The sequence below is a fragment of the Zea mays genome, chromosome 7 (assembly GCF_902167145.1).
Source record: "Zea mays cultivar B73 chromosome 7, Zm-B73-REFERENCE-NAM-5.0, whole genome shotgun sequence".
Lineage (NCBI taxonomy): Eukaryota > Viridiplantae > Streptophyta > Magnoliopsida > Poales > Poaceae > Zea > Zea mays.
Window position 1 is genome coordinate 59991269 of NC_050102.1, and position 12202 is coordinate 60003470.

At 44.7% G+C, this 12202-nt stretch overlaps 1 long non-coding RNA gene across 1 annotated transcript; it reads left to right on the top strand.

Annotated features, from left to right (window-relative positions):
* Positions 1 to 1542: 1542 nt before the first annotated feature.
* On the top strand, positions 1543 to 2512 carry LOC103632404 (uncharacterized). The gene is made up of 3 exons (XR_555891.4): positions 1543 to 1715; positions 1867 to 1979; positions 2268 to 2512. It is a non-coding gene; the product is annotated as an uncharacterized lncRNA (long non-coding RNA).
* Positions 2513 to 12202: the final 9690 nt, after the last annotated feature.

Below are 12202 nucleotides of genomic sequence, written 5' to 3' on the forward strand. Positions count from 1 at the left end.
GATTTATCCCGTGGTTCGGCCAAGTACAAAACTTGCCTACTCCACGTTATGGCGTCCCAACGGACGAGAGTTGCACTCAATTCCTCTCAAGTGATCCAATGGTCAACTTGAATACCACGGTGTTCTTCTTTACTTTACTCTTTCCCGTTTGCGAGGAATCTCCACAACTTGGAGTCTCTCGCCCTTACAATAAGAATCAAAGTGAAGCACTAGAGTAAGGAAGGGAAGCAACACACTCAAATTCACAGCAAATACGCATACACAAGGCCAAGACTTGAGCTCAAAAGAATATCACGAGGTTCTCACTAGAACAGAGCTCAAATCACTAAGAATGTCGAACAAGTGCGCAAGAATGGAGTGTAAATGATCAACAATGCTCAAAGGATGCTTGGTATACTCCTCCATGCGCCTAGGGGTCCCTTTTATAGCCCCAAGGCAGCTAGGAGCCGTTGAGAGCATTCCAGGAAGGCAATTCTTGCCTTCTGTCGCCTGGCGCACCGGACAGTCCGGTGCACCACCGGACACTGTCCGGTGCGGATTTCTTTCCTTCTTTGGCGAAGCCGACCGTTGGAGGTTCAGAGCCGTTGGCGCACCGGACACTGTCCGGTGCACACTGGACAGTCCGGTGCCCCCTTCTGACCGTTGGCTCTGCCACGCGTCGTGCGCGGATTACGCGGCCGACCGTTGGCCCGGCCGACTGTTGGCTCACCGGACAGTCCGGTGCACCACCGGACAGTCCGGTGATTTATAGCCGTACGCCGCCGACGAAACCCGAGAGCAGCCAGTTTGCCAGAGCCAGCCTGGCGCACCGGACACTGTCTAGTGCACCACCGGACAGTCCGGTGCACCCAGACTGCCCAGAGATTTGGCTGCTCAGCCAAGTCTTTTCCAAATTGGTCTTTTCCTGTTTCTAGCACTTAGACACAATACATTAGTCTCCAAAACATTGTACTAAGCCTTAGAAACATACCTTTACTCTTGATTTGCACTTCTTAAGTCTTTGGCACAAATATTACTCAAAGCATTTGTGTGGAGCACTTAATCACCAAAATCTTATAGAAATGTCCCGAGGGTACATTTCCCTTTCAATCTCCCCCTTTCACTACAAGAAACTGATAAACGTTCGTGGGTTTTGTTAAGAACGTGGGTACCGACGTTCTTATATTAATTAAGTTCATGGGTTTATTTAAGAACGTGGGTACCCACGTTCTTACATTAAGTTCGTGGGCTCTAACCAAAACCGTCGAACTTAACCTTTTAAAAACGTGGGTACCCACGTTCTTAAATTAAATACGTGGGCCACATGGACACCGTCGAACTTAACCCAACCTAAATCCCTAATCCCGCGCATCTCTCTTCCTATCTCCTTTCCGGCTTCCCACCAGTGCTCGCACCCGCCGCCGGCCGCCAGCCCGAGCACACTGCGCGCCCGGCCGCCGCTACCCAGCGCGCTGCGCCACGCCACCACCCCGCTCGCGCGCTACCTCGCTCGCTGCGCCGCGTCGCCCGCTCGACAGCCCCACGCCGCCTGGCCGCCCGCGCTGCTCCTCTCCTGAGATGGGTCTGAGAAAGAGAAACACCATGGTTGGTGAGGCAGCCATGTTCGCCACATCTTGGTAGCCCTCACTCGGCATTGGCATCCTCTCGTTCTTGGACTTGAAGTTAACTCAGCCATGAGGAAGCATGGGTGGCAGCTGCCGTACCACCCTCTCCAGGTATAATCCACGTCCACTCACCTGCGTGGGGTTATGCGCTCGCCTTTCCCTCCTCCTCGCAGTGTTCTTGCCGATCCTAGCATTTGCCTCACGCGTCGCGCTCTGTTATAGTGTTCAGCGACTGACTGGCTGACTGACAAGCGAGCTGCAGGTGGTTGCGATAGCCGTGTTCTCGGCACTGGGGTTCACCTTCTCGTCTTCTTCGTGCCGTTCGTGGGGACGAAGCCGTTCCAGATTGTGGCCATGGCTATCTACACTCCATTGGTGAGGTTCCTGCCCTTTTTTCAGGGGTTTAATTCGCTAGTATGCATAGATCTGGAGTTCGGTATTTGTTTCGCTGCCAGCCATCCCGCGCTTTACAGTTCTTGGTACTTACTACGTCAGGCATTGCAAGTTCAAACGCTGGTAGAGAACGTCATCTGCTTTGCATGTGCTGCACATATCTGTTGTAAAGGAATGATGATATGACATCCGTTAGACTATATAGCATCATTGCTCACTTGAGCGACTGGACAATTTAACCTCGAGAATGATTAATGTCTTCTCTTGCAGATTACATGTGTTGTTGTGTTATACATATGGTGTGCGGAAACAAATCCTGGAGACCCAGGCATTTTCGATTCAACGAAGAATTTGAAGTAAGATAAGAATGAAAAGCACTCCTATGTGAATTCGGATCAGGGGATTAATCATGGAGAAGGCCATTAAGTGAGACTTTTGGTACTGCTGATAACAGTGAGAAGCTGAGCAGCATGCTTGAGAGGAACGATTCGCCTTCTTGGCCCAGATTTTTTGGAATTATTTCCCTGGTTTGTCTCCCATTCTCTTGCCTTTGCAAATGGTGCCTCCATTCAGACAATCTATCTTCAGAACACAAAATGTGTGAAGAAGGCATGTTTTTCTGCATCTTATGCGAAGCAGAGGTATTGTTAATGAGTCCTTTTCCTATTCCTTGTACTGCACTCATGTACTCCATATATTGCTCTTGGGGCTATTCAATACACACAAGTGCTATTGATAGCACGGTATCAGTTTTTTTTCCTGAGGGTTCTATCTGCTAGCTGTTGTTGATGCTCATGTGTTGCACATGAATACTCATACCTGAACATACTTGTCCTGTTTCTTCAAGCTATACTGGTCTGGGTTGTTCGCTTCGGATTAAAGCCGGCTGTTTGGACCGCTGTAGCTGCAATCCATAGAAACAAAAATAATGTAGAAGCGGTATAAGCCGATACAAATTAAAGCCAAGCGAACTAGTAAAACTTTTACAGTGAATTTTACATCTTTCAGCTGTTTATGCTTTAGCTTGGCATGTGCTTGTGTAGATAGCAGGTAGGTGGCATGCTCATGTTTGTACTTCAAATTTTGCTAATATTCAGTTTGCTATTCAGTAATCAATGTAGCTTTGACAAACTAACCAATATGTGATGTATTATGAGGGAAACCCATGAAATTCAGGAATTGCTGTAGCAAACTATACTGAATCCAGATAAGCAAGGCTAGTGATTTGAACCAAATAAAGTCATTTAGACATTTATCTAATTGTGCTCTGAATTTCTGATTCAACTGTTATAGCTGAATTGAAAGTCAGTCTTCTGATACATTTGTGATCTTGATTAGTGTCTTCATTATGACATTATATCTAACATTTTATGAAGTACTAGCATAATTCTTCACCTTTTGATTTGGATTTCGTGCACAGGTTTTGAAGAACAGTAAGCATTGTAGAGTATGTGACAAATGTGTTGATGGCTGCCTTACCAGATTATGCTATCCACATTCTTCACGAATAGAAGCAGTATTTTTTTCAGCTCTGGTAGTTCAATTTGATTAGCTTTCCTTTTTCCCCTCAGTTTTCCTTGCAGGTTAAATCCCATCCATTAAAAAATGTTTAATCAACTTGAGTTATCAGGCTTCTCATGTTTCAGTGAATTAAGGAGAGGTATCAGGCTTGGAATGCGGACGGGTACTTTTAGGATGTCCACTGCACGCGATAATTATACTTCTTATAATATTTAGTGCTGGATTTCATTTGAATTAGGAGCTGGGTTTCGAATTTCGATCCATTTTTAGGGAATTTGTAAAATTGAACTAACATTTTTTTCTTTATGATCGAAACAGACATGATAGAGCGAAGGTTGTAGATATTCTTGTCAACGATCTTAAAGTCTTTTCGACATTCAATGAGGAGTTATATAAGGAGACAACACAACTTCTCACTCTTGAAAATTTTTAGGTTTGTTCATCCTTTTCCACTCTATGGCATCAGATCATCAAGAAGCATTTAAAATAAATATTTCTTACAGCTTCTTACTCCCTTGATTTTTTAAGTCATTAAAAATGCCTCATGTTTGGTGCAATGCAATTAATGTATCTTCACTGGTAACGAAAATAGGACTAATAGATCATGAACCATTAAGGTCTACGCTGGGGACTAATAGAGCGAAGGTTGTAGATATTCTTGTCAACGATCTTAAAGTATTTTTGACATTCAATGAGGAGTTTTATAAGGAGATAACACAACTTCTCACTGTTGAGAATTTTAGGTTTGTTCATCCTTTTCCACTTCATGGCATCAGATCATCAAGAAGCATATAAAATAAATATTTCTTAAAGCTACTTACTCCCTCAATTTTTTAAGTCATTAAAAACACTTCTCATGTTTGGTGCAATGCAATTAATGTATCTTCAGTGTTGCTGCCGCGGTTGTGACGGAACCTCCCAAGTAATTAGGCCCACCTACAGTTGTCCTTGTCTCACAAACATCAGACAACCCTGTAGGTGCCCCTGAACTACTTGACAAGTTCGGTATCTTTCCTTACCTTACCAGGAACGTCTCACCCGTCTTGTAGACATTACAGAACATCGGAGATAAAGAAAATGCGGAAGCGAATTACATAATCTTACATTTATTTCAAAAGCAAGCTTAAGTTATGTTATTACAGACCAGACTAAAAGTGAGTGCATATAAGTATTATTATACAAACCAGGGAGGCACAAACTCCTCCCGAGAAGTCAAAAGCAAAAGATCCTAAGTGGAGGACCGAGTCCTCCCGCACTTCAGTCTTGATTTTCTTCTTTTGGAACCACCTTGGCACAGAAGCAGCAAAAGTCTGCTACTTCCTCACCTAAAAACAACGAAGGGATAAACCCTGAGTATGGAATACTCAGCAAGTCTTACCCGACTAAAGAAAAGACTCTCAAGGGTATGCTGGTTATATGGGAGTCAAGGTAAGGCTTTTCAATATTCAAAGACTCTGTTTTGCAGAAATGCTTACTAAAGTGGATCCTTAAAAATCCAGTTTTAATTTTGTCAAGTTAAGTAAAATTACCTGCACTAGGGTTCTTTCTACCCTAGTTCAATCACTGGTCCTGCACTAGCCAATTTCTTAACAAGAGCCCATCGTTTTTAGTGGAATGCTACGTGTAGGGTAGTGACCAAGTCTTCATGACCGCGAAGGTACGGCGATCCGAATCGATTATACTCAGCTGAGGATCTCCAATCACACGACATATGTAGCACTTAACCCTTGCATATGTCAACCCGCCACCGGGGTTCTTAAGACCGGATCAGGTTCACGCAGACCGAGAGCACAGATACACCACCGTCCAGCCTCTTGCCACGGAGGGTACACGCTACTCTCGCCACCGCTCCACGCCCATCTCGTGTTGTCTTATTCTGGCCTTAGTCTGCCCGAGGCAAGGCTTACCCATGACGAGGCATGTGACCAGCTAAAGGGTCCTCGATCAACAAGCCTACATCGAGACGGTCCTTAATCGACTCAGACGGAGACACTACACCGAGACTCTCTTCTCGTGCAAGTCACCCGCCCGGTCTCAGCTTAATCATTTCAAACCCAAAGTTGGTACCTGGCAGAGGTACATCTTTTCCGATGTTGAACCTATCAAGGCCTTTGATAGATCCATCATCAAGTTTTATTTTCGAAAAACATCCCACCCACTTTTGCCACATCATATTTTGTAAAAACAAAACCTTTTGTTTTTCTAAAGCAAAGCTAAGCATTAAAAAGCTTTTGTAAAACAGGTGATCAAGGAAGGTAATCAAATTCAAGGAAGGTAATGCAGGAATGGTTTTATCAAGCAACTCCTATCACCTAATGCAGCAATCAAGTGAGAAAGATTTTGAAATAGCAAGGGAGGTGGCAAATGCACCGGGGCTTGCCTTCGTTTACAGGTGATTCAGGCTCGGATCCACAAATGTCGAAGTAGAAACTATTCCCGGCCTGAGTGTCCAAAGGTGGTTGTACTTGCTCTTCAGTGACTTCTATCTCTTCTTCACGTTCTAATCATAGCCATTCACAAGTATAAGAATGGATGCCATGGGATGCTCATGAGGATGCAAAGATATCATAAATTTATTATTTATGTCTTGAATACAACTTTCCTTCACGGAGTTCCGGTAACTTAGGGTTTCCGGAGTCGGTAAAGGAGTTCATAGGGCAGGGGGGGGGGTGTTTTGGGGTTTGGTGATCAAACAAGGTCCAAATCAATTCAAACTTTATCCAAGGCTTCTAAATATTGTATAACACTCATATAAAAATTTTGGGCATTTTAGGACCTATCAATTATTTTCTAAAAATCTATAACCAAGACTTTTAACTACTTTAAATACCCTAAAATTTCTTACTTCCACTAAAAATCACAGACTTATTTTTATTAAATACTATGGAAAATAACGAACCTAGGAAAATTAGTTTCACCATTTTAGCATTTTTCTACATTTTTCTACATATTTTTGAATCTCTGCTGAAAAAGAAAAAGGAAAAGAATTAATAGAACTGGGCCGGATTCAGCCAAGCGGCCCAGGTCCAGAGGGAAAGCGCGCCCGCGCGCCCCGCGCCCTGGCGACTTTGCACAGGGGCCCCCGCGTTTCTGTTTATCTGCGAACGAGTTCCCTTACTGTTTAACAAGGTCACTGACACTTTGCAAGAAGGTCCTCCAGTTTCTATCTCTTCGCACGGCTAGGTCCCCGACGACGGCAGCGCACGGAGAAGCTCCGGCGAGCTACTGTACCGGCCGATTGGGGCAGTGACCGGCGCCTAGCTTTAGACTAAACCCAATTCAAGACCAAGGGAGTATTTCCCCCAATCTAATTGCGCTAATGATCAAATGGTGTGTTCTGGCCACGGTGACCGGAAGCCGTGCGGCTAGATCGCCGTGTTCCCGGCGGTTGGTGGTCTCCTAGCGCAATTGTGTGGGTTGTCGAGCATCACCGGCGTACAGAGAAGCTAGAACAGGAACAAAGAGGACATGAGCAGACCTGTGGAAGGCTGGCCACGGTAGGGTGTAGTTCTTGACGGCGGAGAGGGATTTGGGGAAAACCAGAAATTCGAGCTCGCTAGTGGGGGATTTGGGATGCAGGTGGGTGCGGTAGCTGCTTGGGAACATGGCGGAGCTGGGGGCACGGTCTATTTATAGAGCCCACGAGCGGTGGTGACCAATTTGGCCAAGCCGTGCTGGCGGCCGGAGGTGAAGAAGAACCTGGGCGCGGTGAATTCGTGGCAAACGGCGTGGCAAGCTTACCGGAGCTGATTTGACGGCCGTAAGAAGCCACGGCGACACGGTAGAAAAATTAGGCCACGCGGCGCACGGCCGGGAGGCGGCGGTCACCGGCGTTCTTATCGGCTCAAGCCGCAGGGTAGAGGGGAAGCACGGGGGTTCACCGGAATGGAGTCCAGCTCACCGGCGGCGAATATTCCCTCTCCCCGGGATGTTATCCGGTTACCAGCGAGTGCGAATCTCAACGGCGGCGATGATCTTGGCGCAAGGTCGTCGACGGCGAGAGGAGCAGCTGATCTGAACTGTTCAGATACTGTACCATGGCGATTTTCAGTTTACGACGCCTGACAGAGCAACTTTAGAGCAACTTTTCTCTCAAATCTTCATGGCAACAGGTCCAAATCTCTGCAGCAATATTGTAGTGCTATAAACCAGCTACATCTTTGCTATATGGTATTGTCACAAAAAGGCAGCAGATCATGCATGAACTTGGTCTTGAAGTTGCTATCAGTCCACTGTCAGTCTGAATTTTCAGACTTAAATAGCCTGACAGTCCAACTTCAAGCAAGATTATCTCCCAATTTCTCACAAGAACAAGGCTTGTACTCTTGAGCAAACTTATTCTCCTTTGAATGCTCTACAACTTTGGTGTGGTAATCTAGGGCAGAAACCCTAGAAGTTGAAAGATACAATGCTCCAAAGTTGAGCCCTCAACACTAAATTTCAGACTTAGAATAGAATCTAATTGAGGTCCATTTTGCATTTAAGTCCAAAACTCAACATTTGGCTTTCAAGTCCACACATTTGTGAACCAAATGACTTTATATGTTTAAACATAGTAGTTTTTGCACTTTAGTCCAAAGGTTCATCATTTTTGCACATAAGCCCCTAGGGTTTGGTTTTAGGGTGTTCCAGGGTTCCAATTAGGTTTTCTGGTATCTCAGGGGTATAAAAGTGATTCAAGCTTATTCTTAGGGTCATTTTATGACTTTTACCCTAAAGTATTTAGGTTTTCTTAACTTGAGTTAAGTTTTACCCCTTTAACCACTATTTAGGGTTAAGTCCATTAACCAGGGTTCCATTTGCAAAAACAGTAAAACAATACAACTTGTTTGAAATTTTTGCCTAGTGAATGCACTCTAGGTGTGTCACACATATGCAATGCCAATGCTTATGATGTCATGCTCAAGTTTTAGTTATAGTAACACCAGGGGTGTTACATCCTTCCCCCCATAAAAGAATCTCGTCCCGAGATTAAAAATCCTAGGGTAAGTAATGGTAAAGGAAACGCATCACATTTTTATTTCCTTATTTTTGGTACAAGACAGGGGTGATGTGGGGGTTACTTCTTTATTACAACAGCTATACAGGCTTTACAATTTACATGAGGCTAGGAAGCCTGGGAAATTCTTATTTAAAAAGTCTTGGGTTTCCCATGTAGCCTCAGCTTCCGAATGCTAGTTCCACTGTATCTTGTAGAACTTGAGAGTCTTTCTTCGGGTGACCCTGTCCTTTTGATCCAGAACTCGAATAGGATGTTCCGAGTACGTTAAATCTGGTTTCAGGACAACATCAGTCACTTCAACGGTTCGATCAGGAACCCGAAGACACTTCTTCAGTTGTGATACGTGGAACACATTATGCACAGCAGACAAGGTTTCGGGGAGTTGGAGTCGATACGCCACTGGCCCATATCTTTTCAGAATAAGAAAAGGACCAATATATCGTGGTGCAAGTTTTCCTTTAACTCCGAAACGCGATACGCCCTTCATTGGTGATACCTTCAGGTAGACATAGTCTCCTTCCAGAAAATATAAGGGCATTCGCCGTTTGTCTGCATAACTCTTTTGCCGTGCTTGAGCTTTCTTCATATTATGGATAATTCTCTGAACCTTTTCTTCAACCTCTTTCACCATATCAGGTCTAAAGAAGTATCTTTCTCCAGGTTCAGACCAATTTAGCGGAGTCCGACACCGTCGTCCATATAAAGCTTCAAAGGGTGCCATCTTGATACTTTCTTGGTAGCTATTATTATATGAAAACTCCGCTAAAGGTAAACATTCATCCCATTTTAGTGAGAAATCCAGGACACATGCCCGCAGCATATCTTCAAGTATTTGGTTCACTCTCTCCGTTTGTCCACTGGTTTGAGGATGATAGGCCGAACTGTGGAGCAGTTTAGTACCCAGGAATTTATGAAGTTCTTCCCAAAATTTAGATACAAATTGTGGTCCACGATCCGACACTATAGTCTTTGGGATACCATGCAAACTGAGAATACGGGCGATGTACAACTCTGCATAGATATTGACGTGATATTTTACCTTGACCGGGAGAAAGTGGGCGATCTTTGTAAGTCGATCGATGATAACCCAGATGGAGTCAAAGCCTTTTGCGGTTCTGGGCAATCCCACAATGAAGTCCATACTAATGTCTTCCCATTTCCATGTTGGGATTGGCAAAGATTGTAATGGACCAGCAGTTTTCATGTGTATGGCCTTGACACGTCTGCAGGTGTCACACTTAGCCACATAGCGTGCAATTTCAATCTTCATTTTTGTCCACCAGTAATGTTGCTTTAAATCTTGGTACATCTTAGTGCTTCCGGGATGAATAGAGTAGCGACTAAGATGTGCTTCATCCAGAATTTGCTGGCGGAGCTCTTCGTTCTTTGGCACAACTATGCGGTTTTTAAACCATATCACACCTTGATCGTCTTCTTTGAAACACTTGGCTGTTCCAGCCCTTATCTTTTCTCGTATGTGCTTCATACCCAGATTATCCTTTTGAGCATCAATTATTCTTTGCAAAATGATTGACTCAAGCCTTAACTGATTTAGAGTTCCTTGTTGAATGATCCCCAGGTTTAGCTTTTCCATTTCTTGACACAAAGTGTTCTCGAAGGTCTTCGCCATAAGACAGTGGCAGGAAGTCTTACGACTCAATGCATCTGCCACCACATTGGCCTTGCCTGGGTGATAATGGATTTCCAGTTCATAGTCTTTGATGAGCTCAAGCCATCGTCTTTGCCTCATATTTAACTCTGACTGGGTGAAGATGTACTTCAAACTTTTATGATCTGTATATATGTGACAGATATTTCCCAACAGATAGTGACGCCAAATCTTTAGGGCATGAACCACAGCAGCTAGCTCCAGATCATGAGTGGGATAATGCTCCTCATGTCGGCGCAACTGCCTTGAAGCATACGCAATCACTCGGCCCTCTTGCATCAGTACACAGCCGAGCCCACTGCCAGATGCATCACAATCTACGTCAAAAGGTTTAGTGATGTCCGGTTGAGCCAATACCGGAGCAGTGGTCAATAGTGTCTTCAGTTGCTCAAAGGCTTCATTACACTTAGAAGACCAATTGAACTTAGTGTCATTCTTCAACAAACTTGTGATTGGCTTCACAAGCTTAGAAAAATCTGGTATGAATCTGCGATAATACCCGGCTAGTCCAAGAAAACTCCGGACTTGGTGAACAGTTGTTGGGGGTTTCCACTCCAGAATATCTTTGACCTTGCTAGGATCTACCGCAATTCCTTTAGCTGATAACACGTGCCCCAAAAATTGAATTTCTTCCAGCCAAAATGCGCACTTACTGAACTTGGCATATAGCTGATGTTCCCTGAGGCGCGTTAATACAATCCGTAAATGCTGAGCATGGTCCTCTTCATTCTTAGAATATATCAAAATATCGTCGATGAAGACTACCACGAACTTGTCCAACTCGGGCATGAACACCGAGTTCATCAAATAAGTGAAATGGGCAGGAGCATTTGTGAGCCCGAAAGACATTACCAGGTATTCAAACAATCCATATCGCGTAGTAAACGCGGTCTTTGGTATATCCTCGGGCCGAATACGAATTTGATGATAGCCCGACCTGAGATCAATTTTGGAAAATACCCTTGCCCCAGTCAGTTGATCAAATAAGATGTCGATCCTTGGGAGAGGGTACTTATTCTTGATAGTGACCTCATTTAGGGGTCGATAATCCACGCACATTCTCAAGGTTTGATCCTTCTTCTTAACAAAAATGGCGGGACAACCCCAAGGGGACGAGCTTGGCCGGATGAATCCCTTATTCAGTAGGTCTTGTAATTGAATCTTCAGTTCCGCCAATTCATTAGGGGGCATACGGTACGATCTTCGGGATATGGGAGCCGTACCGGGCTTTAGCTCAATTACAAATTCTACATCTCTTTCAGGGGGCAGTCCAGACATCAACCAACCTCAAGGAAGGAGGAGGCTCAAAAAGGTCTAACTCCCCACCCAGCGCACGTCCCGCAACGTGAGATGGTCCAGCTTCCGCCTCAGCAGGTGGTGCAGGCTCACTTGGGTGTAGTTGTGAGTATAGTATATGGACTTCCTCGTGCAACGTATTGCAGTAAACCTGCAGGTCATCAACAGTCGAGCTAAGTTCTTTAACTCGGGCCTGAGCCCTTGCTTCCTTAGCACACATTAGCAAACGAGACTGCACGGCCCAGTCAAGTGCTAAGTCTCGATCAGCGAGTTGATCCTGCAAGTGTCGGATGTCCCTTCTCAGTTCGTTGATTCTATCTCCGTCGGCGACCCAAGCATCAGTCCTATGTTGCAGCGCTGCTTGAAGTCGACTCACACGAGCTTCAAGGTCTCCGATGGGGTCGTTACTTCCACTGCTGCTGCTTTCATGTCGGGGAGCCAATTGATGCCGAGGCACTCCAATTGGTCCCGTAGACTTGCGTGCCGTTAGCCTGGTGCGTGGCGGCATCTTTTCTAAGGGGGAAAATGTTATTAGTATGATTCTTAGCATGATGCATGTATAATTACAGAATCAACCTTAGTCGATTCAACCTTCTATATGTTGCACTCTTCCTATCTGGTCTTTAAGATAGACTTCTTCATAATACTTAGGTAAGAAGAGAAAAGAATTTTTAGGTAAGACTCTTAAAAATCCTTTTGAAGATGCCTCATAATATC